The sequence below is a fragment of the Callospermophilus lateralis genome, unplaced genomic scaffold (genome assembly GCF_048772815.1).
Source record: "Callospermophilus lateralis isolate mCalLat2 unplaced genomic scaffold, mCalLat2.hap1 Scaffold_79, whole genome shotgun sequence".
Classification (NCBI taxonomy): Eukaryota; Metazoa; Chordata; class Mammalia; order Rodentia; family Sciuridae; genus Callospermophilus; species Callospermophilus lateralis.
In genome coordinates, this window is record NW_027515935.1 from 3,661,356 (window position 1) to 3,682,093 (window position 20,738).

Sequence of the window (20,738 nt, forward strand, 5' to 3'; positions counted from 1 at the left end):
TACCAATTGGATTTGACTAATATGGAAACCTTACATTGTTCTTCATTTCACTCTATCAGACTTTTCATCTCAGGCAATATATAAATGATAACACCACAAAAACAAGTGACCCATCTATAGTATCATTCTCGCAGTCCATTCTGGAGAAAGGAGCTTGACCCTCAATTGCAGAGGGCAATGCTTGGCAACAGTCCTGATCACAGGCTGAAACATTCTCAGGAAGATGTCCATGGTGCTGACTGTGTTCATAGTTAGGGAGAATCCTAGTGGGGAGAGAAAACAACTGGAATAACAGGGTGGAGACTCTCCAGTAAGGAGTATAAATTCACTCACTTATGTTTGGGCACATGTATTGAGGTGTTTTGATTTCAATTTACAATCTGCTGATATTTATGTTATGTGGAGTTACTCTAATAAAATCTGGCAATTAATACATAAAGATGAACCTAGAGTTACATCTGAGAGTAAGAAAATCCTACATAGGGAAAATGCCCAAACAAAAGCACAGAAATAGGAATGGGTGTTTCACTTGTGAGATGCTACAAAAAAGGCAGATCAAAAAGCAGGTAGAGTGTTTAAAAAGATAGGAAGTCATATTCAGAAAGCATAGCAGAACCAAGTAATGCATACTCTTGAATGCATGTGGAAAAATCTAGCACTGTTCATAAATGCAATGTGTTTTATTTCATATATAAAATACTCAGGGGAATGTTTAAAAATATCATGCAATATTCTAGTAGCTTTCAGCAAAAAACTATCAAAGTTAGCATATAGTATATATTGGACTATGAGCATTGATATTGCTATGGAAGGAATAAATCCAAGAGATATTTTCAAAAATGATTGATAATTGTATGAACTTGACTTCCAATACCCCTCTAGGAAGGAAAGAAGGAAATGGGGGAAAGAAGAGAAGGGAAGAAGAAAATAAAGAAAAAGAAAAACAATTGAGATTCTTAGAGAAATGTTTCATTCTAGGATTGAGGCAGAAAATATATAAAATAGTCCTGGAGTACTATAGTTCCAGAAATTTTTAAAAAATGGAAGAAAAAAATCTGCAAATTAAATGACATATGTCAAAAGGACCTAAGAACTCTAGCAACAAAATCAAGTAGTATCAGTTTATTACTCAAGGTATTAAAAAAATTCATGATCAACATTGATATAAAGATTAAATAATTTAACAAATAGGGAGTAGACACAACCCTTGTGTAGAATGAGTACAAATTATCCATGTAAATACAACCCATTCCTTATGTATAAATACTATTAGAGACATCTTTCCATTGAATACATAAAAGGAAGTAGGAACATAACTTTACAATGTATAAACCTGAAAACTACTACCCCAGTCATGTGATTGAGATCAATTCACAATAGCTAAGCAATGGAACCAGCCTAGGTGCCCTTCAACAGATAAATGGATAAAAAAATGTGGTATATATACACAATGGAATACTACTCAACCCTAAAGAGAAATGAAATTATGGCATTTGCTAGTAAATGAATGGAACTGGAGACTCTCATGCTAAGTGAAATCAGCCAACCCTCCAAAACTGAAGGCCAAATGCTCTTTCAATATATGAATGCTAACTCACAATTAGGGGAACAGTAGGGAAGAATAGAAGTACTTTGAATTAGACAAAGTGGAATTAAGGGAAGGGGGGATGGGAGATAGGAGAGATAGTAGAATAAATCCGACATTACTTTGCTATGTGCATATATGATTGCAGACCATTGTAATTCTACACCATGTACAACCAGATGTCAAAATGCATTCTACTGTCATGTATAACAAATAAGAACAAATTTTTTAAAAAACTAAAAATAATTGAAAGTGGTGCTATAGTGTGTGCATTTGATAGGATGTAGTTAAAATTGCACTTTATTCCTACTGTCTTTATCTCCATTATAATCATGAGATAAAGCATGAAATACCAAAATAAAGGATATTGCACAAAATAACTGTCTGGTACTCTTCAAAACCGCCAAGATCATCCCAAAGAGGGAAAGTCCAAGAAAGTGTCACAACGAAGAGGGGACCAGGAGATGCAGTGACTGACCCTAAGATGGTAACAAGACAGTGATTTGTGAAATAAAAAAGATTCTTAGGTCAAAGCTAAGGTCACATGAATCAAGCACAAAATTCACCAATGTTTCCTTCACTGTAACTAACATAGCATTCTAATGAAAGATGTTCACACCAGAGGAACTAGCTGTGAAGTGCATGGGAACTCTGCACTCCTCACAGTCTCTTCTGTAGCCCTAAAACTGTTCTGAAACAGTGACTTTCATGAGTGAATAAACAGTTACAGTGGAGCACAGAGGAGCAGAGCTGGGCTGCAAGAGTTCAGAAGAAACATGTTGAGGAAAATGTGATAATAAAGTAAAGGATGCTGAAATTGAGAGACAATAGAGAGTCAACTGAAGGAAGAGAGAAAGCAGAGAGAGAGGTAGAGAAAAGAAAATGAGGAGACATTCAAGAAAATGAATACATGTGGTGTGCTGGATTAAATCCTGGGAAGAAAGAGGATAGTCAAAAACCTAGTGGAAGCAAACGAATTCTGTGGTCTTATTAGTGGCAAAATACCAAAGCTAGGTTCTTTGTTTTGACCAATGGACAGAGTAATACAAGAGGATGGCTGTGTGATGCATGATGAGGACATGTGAGAACACTGCAGTAATGTGCTTTCAACTCTCTGCAAGTATAAAATCATTCCAAAATTGAAAGTTTAAAATATTTTTAAAAGTAGGGAAAAAAGAATAAAAATTCATGATGAGAAATAAGGAGGAGAGAAATAGATACTGTTTTTGAGTTTTTGTCCACTGACTCCTGGTTCCCCATGGTGGCTTGTGCTAGTGAAATGCTTCCTTTGAGTGAGTTAGGCCAGTGAGTACTGACTCAGGGTTCCAACTTGTCATTTAATATGAGAAGAAAAAGGAGGAAGTATTTGGACTCCCAAGCTCCCAATGGACCTCCAGAAAGCACTCCTCTATCTACCCTTGAAAAATTTCAAAAGAAATATAGCATAAATCCTGTTCCATGTCTCCTCAGACCATCCTGCATGTTCTCTCTTTTTCACCTTCTGATGATTATTGAGCTATCTTCAAGTGACGTGGATATTGATGGAGAAGACATCTATTTCTGGCAAATTAGATTTATTGAACAACCTACAATAAAATGTCATGCATTTTAGGACTCTTTCAGTAGCTTTAAATAATATTCTATATAGACTGAATTTCATTCCTCTGTAAAAGAGAATCAATAGTATTTAAAATATTTTTTTATTCTCCAAAACCTATAAATGTGATCCTCCTATGTCCAAGACTGGGTTAGATAGTAGAGTTAAAAACTAGGATTATAACTACCATGTTAAAAAAAAACTCCTAAAGAAAAGTACTATAAATAATTCAAATCCTGAATTAAAATTTCCAAGAAATCTCTATGTTGGCAGATTTACAAATTGTATTGGCTCTGAGTCAAAAGCCTGAGGCAGAAGAAAGAGTAAATAGCAAATCTCTAGGTGATAAATGTGGGTAAACTTAGCCAGCCTTTATGATTTAAACTGCTGAGAAAACAATATTGAGGATGTGGTCATAATTTAGCTCCTTCTAATATATCTTTTAGTAGTCTCACCTTGTCTTAAACCGAGACACATACTCCTGCACCCTGACGACATTAAGACAATAGATGGAGTTGTCCTTCATGCCCAGAACAATGAGCTCAGAGATGGGCATACAATCCAGTTAGCATTGGTGAAACTAGAAACACTATTTTATTGCATTTCTGGGAAAGAACAACTCTCTCATCCATTAAAGTTACCTAGGAAAGTGTTCTCTTTTTCCTTGACAATTTGCAGGTGTCACATTTTTAACAAAATGTGGAGTCTTGATCCCAAAAGAGCCAGAGAAGGAGCTACATATCTTCCTAAAGTCTGAGTTAGGCATTCTTACACATCACTCATGCAGAATCTTATTAGTCTAGGAGAGTATAAGGCCATGCCAGACTGAAAATGGAGAAAAAGAGTCCACCTCTGGACAGGAGGAGTTGACTGTCTATTCAGAAATGGAATAATTACTGTGACCATATTTGGAAATAATCAACCACATTGAAGGGCATGGAGATATCATGAGTGAAATTTAACCATCTCTTCAAATAGTTGGAGAAAAGGAATTCAAAGCGGAGAAACATTCAAGTTCAAAAAACTTGCAGGATCTAGATTATTTGTGATTACTGAAATGGAGGAAACCAATATGATCTGCCATCACCATAGAGGAAGAGAATTTATAGTGGAGGACGTTGCCATAGACAAGGTCCAAGTTGCATAGAAAGAGAAAGGACTTGGTTTATTATATATCGGAATTACACAGACTTAGTTCTTCCCTCTGCTCCTTGGCATTTTGACAATGTTTATCTTTAATACATCTCAACAATTCTAATAAGGAGAAGAAAATTCTATTTTCCATTGGAGATGTTAATGAAAATAGAATTCATTTTATTTTAGGAAAATGTTATTTTTAGACAATAATTCATTCTATTGAGACCCTGCTCTACTTTTATTTCTCCTATGTAAGTACTTTGATTTATGATCTTTCAGTAATGGCACAGTCCTTTAACATTGATAACCATTAAGTATTAGGAAAGTGTGAATACTTATTTAAAATGATTTTTTTTAAGTTCTGAGTATTTTCTCATTAAGGTTTAAGTCTTTGAATTCTTAGAGCCATATTACTTTAAGCTATGTTGGGAAATATTTTTCAGAGATGCAAAAAAATTGCAAGAGACAAATAGATGAAAATCCTCTTAAGGAATTAATAAGAGAGAACCACATTTACAAACAACAATAGTTCTGTTTTAATAAAATAATATTGTTCGGCTAGGTCTGACAAGACAAGACTCACAATCAAAAGATCATTATAGGGGCTGGGGCTGCAGTCCAGTTGCAGGGCACTTGCCTAGCATGCATGAGGCACTGGGTTTGATCCTCAGCACCACATAAAAATAAACAAATAAAATGAAGTCATTCTGTCTATCTACAACTACAAAAATAATTTTTTTTATAAAAGATCATTGTATTGAGATATATAGAGCAGGATCATGACTATAATACTTATAATGAATTATCAAGTCAGGATTTGTATGTGGGAAAATTGTTGTCAATTATATTCTATGACCCAGAATAGAATAGTCAACAAATTAACTTTCAGATCAGAATTCCATAGTCATTTGTTCAGCAAGAATTATTCTGCGCCTGCCTTCTTTTTTTAGGATTAATGGTCAAGAGATGTTTTAAAATATGCAATAAAAAGTCTTTGTCCTTCTAAACTGCTTCTTGTGTGATAAGACACTTGACATTTTAAGGCTGTTTTAAATTTCTTCACCTTATTAAAGCTAAAATTTACTAGGCTTTACTTGGATACTAAAGCACTCTGTATTTGGGGTCCATGAGTTGAGAAAGCTTAATGTTTTTACTCCCTAATGAAAGCCTGCCATTTCTTCTTTAGTGAAATCTCATCAGAAGAAAAAAGCCAAGAAAGCCCCATTTCACATAGAATGTCTTCCTGTAGTAAACATTGACATAACGAGGTTTCTGTGCTTTAAAAAATTGATTCTACTTCCCAAAGTATTTGACTCAGAATCAGGGCATGATATGAGTACAAAGCATCTGTGACACATTACTCCAAGTCAACTCCCTATTGCAATCCTCAAAAACACTGCCTTCCTTTGGCTTAATGATTTCTCATTAGGAGTCTCTCTAGAATGTTCTACATTTAAGTTATGCTCTTCATAATGTGTTATTTTTTCACTCTTTTAACATTTGTATTAGTTTTAAGGTATTTGCACTTTATCTAACCTGAATTATATTCATCCTTTTGCTGTTTCTATATCTTACTCTTACTTCATACTCTGAGTGTTTTATGACTGCCTATTTAGGGTTACTTTTATCTGTGTGCTTAAAACAAACCTATAAGTTTGATGAATTGATGTTAGAGTAAGAGAAAATTTATTGTGAAGCACATTGTGAATATCCCATCCTGGAATCCCTTTCCCTGGTGAATAAAGCACATAAGTTGACATGACTTTTCTTAAGAGGTTGGACAAATGCGTCATGAATGACATTTAAGAATAACACTGCCAACAACTTCCAGAAATAAAGGAAGGCAAACAAAGAAGTAAGGACAGCTAAGAACACCCGGGCAAACAGACATGCTGCACATTCAATAAAGCGCTGTTCACATTTGCTAGAATTAAAGGAAAAAACCGACAAAGATAATTTTTTTTCTTTTCTTATACCTGCTAGATAAAAAAGTACATGTGCTTTTAGTTGTTTCAGTGATAGATAATTTGATGTGTTTTGAAATAAAGGAAGCAAGAAAAAGCAACAGGAGGCAATGGTAAGGAAAAAGTACCTGGCCCAGTTTTCTGTCTCACAAAAAACAGGGACAGAAGATCGGAAAGGCAAAGGGTGCATTTGTCACTTTTCTATGGGGTGTACTTTCGTATGCATTAAAGGATACTGGGTATTAAGTTTACTTGTATAAAAGTTTTGACTAAGATTGCTTGAGCAAGATAATTCCTAGTAAAATGTGACGCTGTCCTGAAAGACCCAGACATCTAAATAAAGCTGCAGAGGAGATACTGCATCCAGCAGGAGACAAATTCAGTTTAGTTTGATCTAATGTAGAGTTTCTCAGGAGTAAGCTAACAAGGAAAATTTTGTCAGAAAGCATTTATTCTCATAAAAGCTATTGTCAGGATAGCTGTTAACTGCATTAGCAACACCAATAAAATTAAGATGCTCTCCTCCTTATGTTTAAAAGCTAAAAATCTGCCTACCTGAGCTGGATTCCTAAGTATAAAAAATAAATTCAGCAAGCTACTTTTGTACAATAAGCAAAAATGATATGATACAAATCACTTTCAGAGGCTGTAGTGGTAAGTACCCATTATAGCTGGACATCAGGCATTAAGAAGCAATGGTCCATCTTGCACTGGCCCATTTGTATTCTACACGCACTGTGTGTATACTCACTGTAGGTATAAGGACTAATCCAGTTGAATGCATCCAGCCTGAACTGTCACATAAAAGAATGGATAGTTTGCAGGGATTTTAGAGCATGAATGGAGATAGTCATAGAGCCATAAATGCAGACATGAGACCAGAAATCAAAGTAAAACAGTATCTTCCTCTCTTTCCAAAACCCATTAAAGCAATTCCTACCAAATAGAAAAATACCTCATCAGAGAAGCAGTCCCGTGAGACTTCCCAACTCCACAGCAGCCTCCCTAACTGGCCATCGATCAGCTCTGTCTAATTCTGGCAGAGGCCAGAGGGGTCAGGGTCAACTACATCACTTTGGTGATTTTAATATCCTTTCTTTTTTATTTCTTGTTCCAATTTGGAAGAACACCAAAGAAAATGAGATGAAGGAAAAGTCTGACAATAGTTCTTAGACAACTTCTCAGTTCTCCTCAGCTTCTCTTCTTTTTAAATATTAAATATTGTTTGGTCAAGCACCAGAGCATGACCTACACTTGGCCATGTCCTCTCAGTTGTAAATCGCCTGCTATAACATTCCCTTCTGGAGTTAAGAATTCTAGATGGACGTCAACTTAGGAAGATGTCATTGGAGGAAGCCTAAAGGAGTCTCCTCTACGAATGTCTTTTCTGCATCTAACTTTGACTCATGGATCTAAAACAAAATTAAATTAAATTAAAAATAAATACTACTAATATAGAGTAGTCCATATCCCAAATCTGCTATCATGTGGTTGCAAGGTAACAGTGAGCATCGCTCTCATCTGTTATAATGTTTATAATGTTGTTAGGAGAACGAAAAGCTAGATTTTTATGTACTCTACCAAGGTGAAATGAGACCCCCAGCTTCTGGCTAGGATAGAATATTGGAATATTACTCCAAGCAAAGGAAGCTGGAATGGATGAGAACTGTCAAGGTCCCAGCCAAGTAGAACTTCATTTCCCAGAACTAGAAATATAATGTGCAGAAAACCATACAGCAGTCCATATGGGAGAAAGACTGGTAATTGCTTGGTTAAAGTCAGGGCACAGAGATAACCAAAGGTTTTCCTCAAGCAAATTTCCTAGGGAAGCAAGACCAATCTTTTACTGCTCATAAAGTGAGTTAGGATCATAACATTTTGCTATCAGGTGTGTGTCAGGCAAACTCAGAGGTGATGCACTATGATGGACATCTATCTTCCACACCTGCCAGTGGGCTAGGGATAGCCATGACATGGAAAATGTTTCCTCCTTCATCAAAAATGCTTATTTACTTAAACTGACCTTTATAGCTTTGCCATGACTCTTATACTGTCCACTTTTTCTATTGTAAAAACTTTTTTATTAACAAAATCTGTCTCAAATAATTCATTTTAATTAAAGAACAAAGATTTTTTTTAATTGGATAAAACTAAAAGCATTCAAAAATAATTTTAACAATGACAACTAGCACAATTTTTGCCCCTTCTCAAATAATTCAAGAGTTCATATTTGATTTTATTTTTGCACTAAAAATGATATAGCTATATACATCCAAATGCTGCTAAGTGACACTTCCTATGGAGCCACATTAGGAAAACCACTGAGGAATCACCTCAGCACCTCAACATCCCCTGCTCTGGTCTTCACCAAGGGATCCACCCCACATCATTCATGGAATTCAAGAGCAAAATGTTCCCTGTGTGAAAGTTCCCACCTGCAAAATGTTTTACTGCTAATTTGTATATAAACATAGATTTTTAAATTACTCATTAAAAACAAAAGAAATAATACCTTATGAAAATGAGCAATTATATTTCTTACTAGAGCAGCTATTTACTCTTAAAAAATTACATTTAGCAACTATTGGAGTTGATTTTTAAGTAAATGAAGGAAAACACAAAGTTCATTTAATTGAGGGGTTGGTTGAAATATTTTTCATTAAGAAAAGTTGGTTAAAAATTAAATAAGGAGAGCTGGATTCAATTTATTGTAAACCTAGTAAATGGTTTGGGTACTGTCACAGGCAAAATGAGGCTACATCACTTTTACTGGACACATCAGTCCAAATGTCAGTGTTTTGTTAGAATCCATGTCTCTGAGGTCCTCTACAGTTCAATATGTAAACCAGGAAAAAACATTGTAATTGTAGCTAGTCTCTTGGAACGAACAATTGAGGGTCAGATTATAAAAAGATATTTTACCAATACAGCTTAAAACTATATATAATTACTAATACACTACAGTGAATCTCCCTTTGATGTATATATCAACAATGTCCCAATTAAAAAATAAAACTATAAGTCAATAGCAGAAAGATCAGCAGAGTTGAGGGAAGGGAATGGGGGAGAGAGAAGGAGAGGTAAAGGGGCATTCTAGGGACTGAATTAAAGCACATTATATTTCATGCTTTTGTAATTATGTCAAAATGAATTCTGATGTTATGTATAACTGAAAAGAATAAAAACTAAAAATAATTCCTGAAAGTACAATGTTAAAATACTAGTAGATTTCAAAAGATGGCAACTTAGTTTTCCCAAGTGTCTAAAAAGTTTGCAGTTCTCTTATTCTTCTGCAGTTAGAATGTTTAAAATTCACTATGGAATTACTTCTACAAAATATGAGTACATTTGCCAAATATATCCTGTCATAGATGACCAAGCATTTGGAAATGCAAGACAGTGACCCTAGTTTTAAACAAAAGTCATATAGGGGTCTTACTGAGATAAAATATTACTTAACAGAGCTCATTGCAATTTTCACAGTGCTCTCATTTATTGGTGGGAATAAAAATATATTCTATGCAAGAAAAAATACTTAAATGCTATTTAAGGAAACTATGAGATGTACTGTGCATTCTCCACAATCATTACTATTTTTCTTTCTTGCCATGACACTGGTCATTAATCTTTGCAAGCAGCCAAGTAGAAATCTAAGGTGTCACCCATGCATAGCATCATATTCATAGACTACTAGAAGCACATTTTAAAGTTCAGCTTGGTGAATTACTGAGCAACTTACTGTCTCTATAGGAAGTTTACTTTGATCCATATCTGTCAAACCGGCAATGATCAGGGATCTTTACTGAATTACTTTTAATGACATCATCATTTTTCAAAGCAAGTAAACACCCATACATATTTTGATTGTAGTTGATAACCCCTCCAGGAACATCAAATGTGCACAGAAATGGCATTCTAAGTGTGATCAGTTTGGCAAGTCAAGATTCAACTGTGTATGTGTTTGTGTGTATCAGTTTCACTTCCTATTTAGGGTGTTCACTTGACACCTTCAGTCTATGAAGGTCTCAAAGAATCACATCAAATCAATGATGACCAGGGTAGGCAAACAAAACTCACTCCAGGTTAGAGATGAAAATTGCAGAAGAATTCCCTCAGGAACATATAGCTTTATGGGTCTCAATTACCATGAAAAATAAAAAGAAAAAGATTTGGAAAGCCTAGACATAAACTCGATTTCACTTCTAACTAGCTGCGTGACCTTGGACTAAGAACATGAGCTCTTACAATGTAATTTTATTCAACTAGAAAATAATAACACGGCTTGCCCTCCCTAACACACCAAATTCCTATAAAAGTTCAAATGAAATTATGCACATGAATGTGACATTCAGATTTTAAATGCTATGCAAGAGTAGACTTGATTATCAGGCTGCTCTGTTTTGGCCTCTTCACCTCCCCAGTGTCACCTTCCTTTAATCATTCAGGATAAGACAGACTATTTCAAACTCACTTCTAAACTAGTCCACCTCCTCCTCCAGACTCCGGAGATTGACTCTCTGTCATGGATGCACTTCACAGTTGGTCTTGCCCTGGGGATTGCCCTGGGATCTGCAAGGTGATAATCTTTCAAAGGGGGTCCACAGTCTCTGTGGAGGGGGTAACTTTCTCTCCATTCCCAAGCTATAGCTATACATACAACTAACTCAGGCTGTTGCAGAAGCTGATCAAGAAGGATGGGCACAATGGAGATGAAGTACAGCCCGGTGGCAGAGGGAATGAGAGAAATTTTGAAACTACACTGGGTTCCTCAGTACTCCTGGGTAAATCACACAAATACCTACTCAGAAGTTTCTTTCATGTCTGGACATCCACAGACTCATTAGATTCTAACCTCCTCTCCTTCCCCTTCCCTTCCTCTAACCTACAAATCTCAAATCCTCTGTAGCTCCTTGTCATGCATCCCAAGGCAGGCTCTGAGTCTCTGTATAAACTATCCACCCATTAGAATAGGTATTAAGGTAAAATAATGTCATTCTCATCCAGTTTTGTGCCCTTAGCAAATTATTCTAATTTGAAATATATTTCTTAAGCAGTGTGGATGCTTATGATGTTTTGATTGTTTGTTATGCTATAATTATTAAGTCTTATGTGCGGATCTCATCTGCAAAAGTAAGTGGCAAACTCATCCTACTCAAAAATATTGATGCAAAAACACTTGAGTAAAATCTTACCAAGCAAAAATTCTCAGTATGTTGGAAACATGACACCTGATTTCAAGATATACTATAGAGATACAGAAACTAAAACCACATGGTCCTATAACAAAAACAGATACAGAAAACAATGGAACAGAAGAGATCCCCAAAATAAACCCACACATCTACAAGCCAACTGTTTCTCAAGGAAGCCACAAAAATAACACATCAGGAAAGCACTGTATCTTCAATAAATGGTGCTGGCACCCTGCATATCTACATGTAGAAGACTGAGATTTACTCCATTTCTCAACCAACAACAACAACAACAAAAATCAACCCAAAATGGATCAAAGACCTAAGTAAGACCTGAAACTGTGAAATACTAGATGAAAACATGGAAAACACTGTAAGACATTGGTATAGGCAATGATATTTGGGGCTATGAAAAGCCCTAAAATGAAAAACTATAAAAAGATAAATTATATTTTATCAAACTCAAAAGCATCTATACAATAAAGGAAAAAATGAACAACAAAAAGAAAACATATAGAATGGGAGAAAATATTTACAAACTATCCACCTAACAGAGGATTAATATTCATAACATAAAATGAGTTAAAAACTTAACAAAAACATGAAATCCAATTTTTTAAAATAAACAAATTCATTAATTAGCTAATTCTCAAAAGAATAAATCTAAATGGTCAACAAATACATAAAAAATGATTAATTTTTATTGATCATTGGGGGAATGAAAATTAAAACCACAATGTGATACAATCTTACTTTCATAAGAATGTTTATTACCAAAATATAAAAAAAATGAAAAAAAGAACAAGAAAATGCTAGTGAGGATGTAGAGAAGAAGGATTTCTCATACACTTATTGAGAATGTAAATTATTATAAATATTGTGGAGAAGAGTGTGGAGGTACCCCCAAAACTCAAACTAGATCTGTCATATAATGCAGCTATCATGCTTCTGGTATATGTGCAAAGGTAATGAAATCAGCGTACCACAGTGATAACTGCATGTCCCTGCTTACTGTGGCATTGTTCACGGTAGCCAAGATACATAACTAACCTAGGTGCCCATCAACAGAAGAATAGACAAAATGTGGTGTGTATACACTATGGCTATTTTTCAGCTATAAGAATAAAATCCTGTCATTTGCAGAAAAATATTTGGAACTACAGAATATTATGTTAATTGAAATAAGCCATATGCAGAAATGCCTCATATTCTCTCCTATGTGGAGGCTAAAAATTGTGAACTTGAATGTAGAAGTTGGGAAGGGGATAAGGGAGAATAGAATTGATCAGTGCACACTGCATTCATGTACTGAAATATCACATAAACTCCATTGATGTTTATAATTAATACAAGTAATCAGAAGTAAACATTTTTAAAAATCAGCATCATGTTAGGAATAAATCTTCTGGTTTATTCCTAAAAATCAAGGATTAGTCAATATTAGGAAATATAAGAGTATCATTCTTGTGCTAATAGAGCTAATGAAAATGTTATGTTATTGTCTTCACAGATGATGGAAAGTAAAAAAATTTGAAAATTTGAAAATTTCAGACTCATTCTTCATTTGAATCTCTTAATGATATAGAAAAAAGACAATTTAAAATTATTCATATATTGTCATATAATTTTATATACAAGTATAATTACATATTAAATATGAATATATTAAAAAAATACCAGATGAGTTTCCATCAAAAATAGAAAAATATATCAAAAGCACCCACTACGCATTTTCACTGTTTAACATTGTACTGCAGGTACAAGCCAAAATCATCAAAAATGGAAAATCAGTTAGAAATATCTAGCTTCAGAAGCCATACCTATAACCTAGCAAAGATAAGAATACATTGAGAATTCATTCTAGAAAACAAAATAACATAGTATGGAAATTATAAAATTAATATCTAAAATCCCATATACTTCATCAAATATTTAGGAGTAAACTTAATAAGAAATATGTAAATCTTAGAATAAGGGAAAAAATTAAACACAGTTAAAACTCAAAAGAGTAATTGAACAAATGTGAACATGAAATTCTCTTGGACAGAAAGCTGAAGCCACATCCTTTATACAAAGAAAATTAATAAATCTCACTTAAATCTAATAAAAATACTAATAGATCTTTATATTGATAGTGATGCTTATTCTAAACCTTATTTGTAAAAAAAAAAAGCAAGACTATTTTTTAAATGAAGAATAAAGAATAAGAAAACTAACCTAATCAGATCTTAAAACACATTATACAGACTCAAACAATGAGAAGTAGACACTGGCATGTCACTAAACTTACCAAAAAATAGAAGACAATTTTAAAAAATCAGAAGTAGAAACAAGTATATACGAATTTATCATATAATGATATGGTCATTGCAGATCACTTGGGTTAGATTTAATTTTCCCTCTTCCCCACCAAAAATGAGAATAAATGAGTACAAAGAGGATACAATTATATTCACACTTCTCATTTACATGAAGAAAGAATCCTATAGAACAAAGATTTAAATACAAAACTTATGTTTATAAGAACACATAGTGAGTGGCATGATAGCTTTAGGAGTTCTGCAGACCTGCTTCCCAGTGAACTGGTGAAAATTGCTTTGAAGAAAGTTAAAACTCTCGCAATGATCCTAAGAACATACAGCATATGGCAAATATTTATTCAGCATAACCAACTCTGCAATACCTGGAGAACAACACCAGACACTTTGCACTTCAATAAGGAAATCACTTTTCTAAATATGAAAATAATCCAGCTGACCACCAAATAATCAAACAAAAAATAACAGTAGTCTGGAGAGAGGGAGGGAGAAGACTTATTTCCAATGTAAAAGTTAAGGGACATGCAAAGACTCAGGAAAGTATGCCTCTTTTACTGTAAAATGAACGACAAATTGACAACAGGAACTAAAGTCATCAGAGGTTGGAATTAACAGGCAAAAACTCCAAAGAAGCTATTACAAATCTTGTCCAAAAAACTATAGGAAATCACAATTTGAAAAAGTAAAAGGATGCATCATATTGCGTCAATACCGAAAATCAATACAGACAGATTATGCAAAAAAAAAAAAAAAAAAAAAAACCAAAGAAAATTCCAGAGTAAAAAAGTGCAACGATCGAAATGATTAAATTCACTAGAAGGGCTCAACAGCAGATGTGAACTGGAATAAGAATAGCAAACGTGAAGATAGATTGATACAGGCTACACATTCCAAACAACAAAAAAATAATGGAAGAAAATAATCAGAATCTCAGGGAACTGAGAGACACAAGGGGACATACCCAAACACGTATAACGGGAGGAAAAGAGCGAGAATAAAGCAAGAAAAAGATGCAAAGGAATAGTGGCTGAACTTCCTGATAAATTGATAAACATGACTCTACATACCTAGAATCTTAGTAAATTGAGGCAAGGTAAATTCAGAGATTCCCAAAGAATATGCTTCAATAAAACCAATAAAGGCCAGAGACAAGGAAAAGAAAATCCCGAAAACATCAAAAAGCAAATGAATTGTTACCTTCCTATAAGGGAACCCCAAGAAGAGCATCAGCTGACTTATCAGAAACAACAGAAACCAGAAGGCAGTGAGAATACATATTTGGAGACTAAAACAATAACAATAGCAACAACAACAATGAAACCTTGGCAACCAAGTATAAATGTCTTCCATTAGTGACAGCAAAATAAAATAAAAGTATTCCCAGATTAATGCACTAAGAAAATTTGTTAGTAGATCCAATTTCCAAGAAACACCAAAGGAGGTTCTTTTTGAAAGAAATTCAAACAATAGCTCAAATCTACTTTAACAAAAATAAATTAAAAATATAAACAGTGCAGAAATGTAGTTGTGTGATTATAAAAACCAGTAAGAAGAAATATTTCTTTTTCATTTTTCTCTTAATATAAAAAATATGTCTAATTTATTCTTAGACCTACACCATATGGAAATGTAATATATTTGCCAGGAGAACTACAAAGGAGATGAGCAGAAAAAAAGGAATTCAAATCCATAAAAACCAATGATGAGATCCAGAAATAATAAATAAAAAGTTAAATGTAACAAAAGGTATAAATATAAACTTACTCTCTTTTCTTCTATGAGCTTCTTTTAAAGGTATAAAATTACATAAGTAATCATGATCTCACAGGAACTTAACTCCAATGAGATATAAAAAGATGAATGGTTATTAAATAGCTCTGTTCTTTTTATCCTGTTATAGTTTTGATGTTACAATTATTACCTCTACAAATGTTACAATCCCAACAATATGCTGCTGTAATCACTAACAAAATTAACATATCATAATAAAAATATTCACTTTATTCAAAAGACAGATGTAAAGAATAATATGAACCAGATAGAAAGTCAACACGAAAATGGAAGACATAAATCCAACTTTGTAATTTATGGCATTAAATATGAATGGATTAAACAATCCAGTAAACAGGGAGAAATGTTCATATTGGATATAAACACAAGATCAAACTATAGATTGCGCACCAGAGATGACCATCAGATTCAAAGATTCCAATAGGTTGGAAGTAAAAGGATAAAATTTTTTTTTTGTGTGTGTGTGTGTGTGTGTGTATGAACATGTATACAAATGTGTGTATCTCGAAAAACTTGATCACAAGAAAGAGTGGCTACACTAATGTCAAACCAAAAATGTTCCTAGAGATAAAGGGGCATTTAATGATTAAAAAAATGGATCAGTTCATCAAAAATTATAAATTAATGTGCCTAAAATCAGAACACCATAACATCGGAAGCAAAACTGCAAGAAATGGAGAAATACTTCATTACAATAATCTCAGACTTGTTTTCCAAACTTTAACAGTGCTTAGCAACAACTAGGCAGAAGGTCAACAAGGCAGTAAAAGGAGTAAACACTGCAGACCACCTAGATGTAGTAGAGGTGTAGAATGCTTCACCCAACAACAGAATAAAATGTGTTTCACGTATACTAGGAATAGTCACCAAGACACTCAAGCAAATCTTAGTCAAATTAAAGTAATGAATATAACACAAGGCCTTGTTCTGTAATCATTATAGAAATGTTAGAAAACAATAACAGAAAAAAAATTCACAAATATGTGAAAACTAAGCCACACATTTCTTATTTATTTATTTATTATTCTAATTTGTTATATATGAAAGCAGAATGCATTATAGTTCACATTACACATATAGAGCACAATTTTTCATATCTCTGGTTATATACATTATTTGTGTCTTATTCACGTACTTAGAGTAATGATGTCCACTTCAGTCCACTGTGTTTCATATCCCTATACTCCCTCCTTTCCCCTCCCACACCTTTGTTCTATCTAAAGTTTGTCCAATCATCCCTTGATCTCCCTCCCAACCCCACCATGAATCAGCCTCCTATATCAGAGAAAAAATTCGGCATTTGATTTTTGGTGATTGGCTAACTTCACTTAGCATTATATTCACCAACTCCATCCATTTACCTGCAAATGCCATGACTTTATTCTCTTTTATTGCTGAGTAATATTCCAGTGTGTGTGTGTATAAAACACATTTTCTTTATTCATTCATTTACTGAAGGGCATCTAGGTTAGCTCCACAGTTTAGCTATTGTGAATGGTGCTGCTGTAAACATTGATGTGGCTGTGTCCCTGTAGTATGCTAAGTTCTTTGGGTATACACTGAGGAGTAGGATAGCTGGATCAAATGGTGGTTCCATTCCCAGACTTCCAAGGAATCTCCATACTGCTTTCCATATTGGCTACACCAATTTGCAGTCCCACTAGCAACGTATGAGTGTACCTTTTTCTCCACATCCTTGCCAAAACTTTTTATTATTTGTCTTCATAATAGCTGCCATTCTGACTGGAGTGAGATGAAATCTTAATTAGTTTTGATTTGCATTTCTCTTATTGCTACAGATGTTGAACATTTTTTCATATATTTGTTGATTAATTATATATCCTATTCTGAGAAGTGTCTGTTCAGTTCCTTGACCCATTTATTGATTGGATTATTTGAGTGTTTTGTTTTGTTCCGTTTTGGTGTTTAGTTCTTTGAGTTCTTTATATACATTAGAGATCAGTGCTGTATCTGATGTGCAAGTGGTTAAAATTCATTTCCAAGACGTAGACTTTCTATTCTGCCTCACTGATTGTTTTTTTTTTTTTTTTTTTTTTTTTGCTGAAAAGAAGATTTTATTTTAAATCCATTCCATTTATTAATCCTTAATCTTAATTCTTGCACTACGGGAGTCTTATTAAGGAAGTAAGGGCCTAATCCGATATGATGGAGATTAGGGCCTTCTTTTTATTCTATTAGATGCAGGGTCTCTGGTTGAATTCCTAGGTTCTTAATGCACTTTGAGTTGAGTTTTGTACTAGAGATAGGGGTTTAATCTCATTTTGTTGCATATGGATTTCCAGTTTACCTAGCATCATTTGTTGAAGCAGATATCTTTTCTCCAATGTATGTTTTTGGCACCTTTGTCTAATATAAGATAATTGCAATTATATGGATTAGTCTCTGTGTCTTCTATTCTGTACCACTAGTCTACCACTCTGTTTTGGTGCCAATACCATGCTGTTTTTGTTACTATTGCTCCATAGTATAGTTAGAGGTCTCGTATAGTGATACCATGCACTTTACTCTTCTTCCTAAGGATTGCTCTAGCTATTTGGGGTCTTTTATTTTTTCAGATGAATTTCATGATTGATTTTTCTATTTCTATGAGGAATGTCATTGGGTTTTTGATCAGAATTGCATTAAACTTGTGTAATCATTTAGGTAGTATGGTCATTTTAACAATATTAATTTTGCCTACCCAAGTACAAGGTAGATCTTTCCATCTTCTAAGGTCTTCTTTAATTTCTTTCTTTAGGGTTCTGTGGTGTTTATTGTAGAGTTCTTACAAGTTGATTCCAAAATCATTTATTTATTTATTTATTTATTTATTTTTGATGCTATTGTAAATGGGATAGTTTTCCTCATTTCCCTTTCAGAGGATTTGTCACTGATATACAGAAATGCCTTTGATTTTTAGGTGTTGATTTTTTATGTTGCTACTTTGTTGAATTCATTTACTAGTTCTAAAAGATTTATGGTAGAAATTTTTGGGTCTTCTAGGTATAGAATCATATCATCTGCAAGTAGTGCTAATCTGAGTTGTTCTTATCCTATCTGTATCTCATTAATTTATTTCATCTGTGTAATTGCTCTGGCCAGTGTTTAACAAAAACTGTGTTAAATAGAAGTGATGAAAGAGGGCATCCCTGTCTTGTTCCAGTTTCTACAAGGGATGCTTTCAATTTTTTCTCCATTTAGAATAATGTTGGCCTAGGGCTTAGCATAGATAGCTTTTACAATGTTGAGATATGTTCCTGTCTTCCCTGGTTTTTCTAATGCTTTGAACATGAAGCAGTGCTGTATTTTGTCAAGTGCTTTTTCTGCATTTATTGAGATGATCATATGATTCTCATCTTTAAGTCTATTGATGTGATGAATTACATTTATTGATTTCCAATGTTGAACCAAACTTGCATCAGTGGAATGAACCCCATTTGATCATGGTGCACTATCTGTTTGATATGTTTTTCTTTCAATTTGCCAGAATTTTATTGAGAATTTTTGCATCCAAGTTAATTACAGATATTGGTCTGAAATTTTCTTTCTTTGATGTGTCTTTGCCTGGTTTTGGATTCAGGGTGATATTGGCCTCATAGAATGAGTTTGAAAGAGCTCCCTCTTTTTCTATTTCCTGAAATAAATTGGAGAGTATTGGAATTAGTTCTTCTTTATAGGCCTTGTAGAACTCAGCTGTGTATCCATCCTATCCTGGGCTTCTCTTGGTTGGTAGGCTTCTGATGGTGTCTTCTAATTCATGGCTTGAAATTGATTTGTTTAAATTGTGTATATCATCCTGATTCAATTTGGGCAAATCATATGACTCTAGAAATTTGTCAGTGCCTTTAATATTTTCTATTTTATTGGAGTACAAGGTTTTAAATAATTTCTAATTATCTTCTGTATATCTGTAGTGTCCTTTGTGATATTTCCTTTTTCATCACATATGTTAGTATTGTGAGTTTTTTCTGACCTTCTATTTGTTAGCATTGCTAAGAGTTTGTTAATTTTATCTATTTTTTCACAGAACCAATTTTTTGCTCTGTCAATTTTTTCAATTGTTTTGTTTCAATTTAATTGATTTCAGCTCTGATTTTAACTATTCTCTGTCTTTACTGCTATTGGTGTTGATTTGTTCTTCTTTTTCTATGGCTTTGAGATGTAATGTTAAGTCATTTATTTGTTGGCTTTTTCTTCTTTTTAGCAATAAACTCCTTGCAGTAGACTTTCCTGTTAGTATTGCCTTAATAGTGTCCCAGAGATTTTGATATATTGTATCTGTGTTCTCATTCACCTCTAAGAATTTTTTAATCTCCTCCTTGATGTATTTGCAACCCATTTTTCATTTAGTAGCATATTATTTAGCCTCCAGATCTTGGAATAGCTTTTATTTTTTATTTTATCATTGATTTCTAATTTCATTCCATTATGATCTGATAGAATGCAGGGTAGTATCTCTACTTTTTTATGTTTGCTAAGAGTTGCTTTGTGGCATAATATATGGTCTATTTTAGAGAAGGATCCATGTGCTGCTGATAAAAAAGTAATATTCATGCATTGAATGTTGAAATATTCTATATATGTCAGTTAAGTCTAAGTTATTGATTGTATTATTAAGTTCTACAGTTTCTTATTTCAGCTTTTGTTTGGAAGATCTATCCACTGGTGAAAGAGATGTGTTAAAGTCACCCAGAATTATTGTGTTGTGGTCTATTTGACTCTTGAATTTCAGAAGAGTTTGTTTGATGAATGTAGATGCTCTATTGTTTAGATTATATAAATTTATTATTGTTATGTATTATTGATGAATGGTTCCCTTAAACAGTATGAAATGTCATTATTTATTTTTTTTTTGATTAACTTTGTCTTGAAGTCTATTTTGATACAAGGATGGAGACCCCTGTTTGTTTCCTCAAGTCCATGTGAATGGTATGATTTCACTTTCAGTCTGTGGATGTCTTTTTTTATGAGATGAGTTTCTTAGAGGCAGCATATTGTTGGATTTTTTTAAAATCCAATCTGCCAGTCAATGTCTTTTGATTGGTGCATTTAGACCATTAACATCCAGGGTTATTATTGAGACATGATTTGTATTCACAGCCATTTTTTAATTTTTTTTGGTATTTATGGTGTCTTAGTTTCTCCTCTGAATAG

General features: G+C 33.7%; 1 long non-coding RNA gene across 1 annotated transcript in view; it reads right to left on the reverse strand.

Moving 5' to 3' along the window:
- The window catches only part of LOC143640931 (uncharacterized), a 103,949-nt gene that overhangs the window by 15,749 nt on the left and 67,462 nt on the right, over positions 1–20,738 (reverse strand). The window lies entirely within an intron of this gene.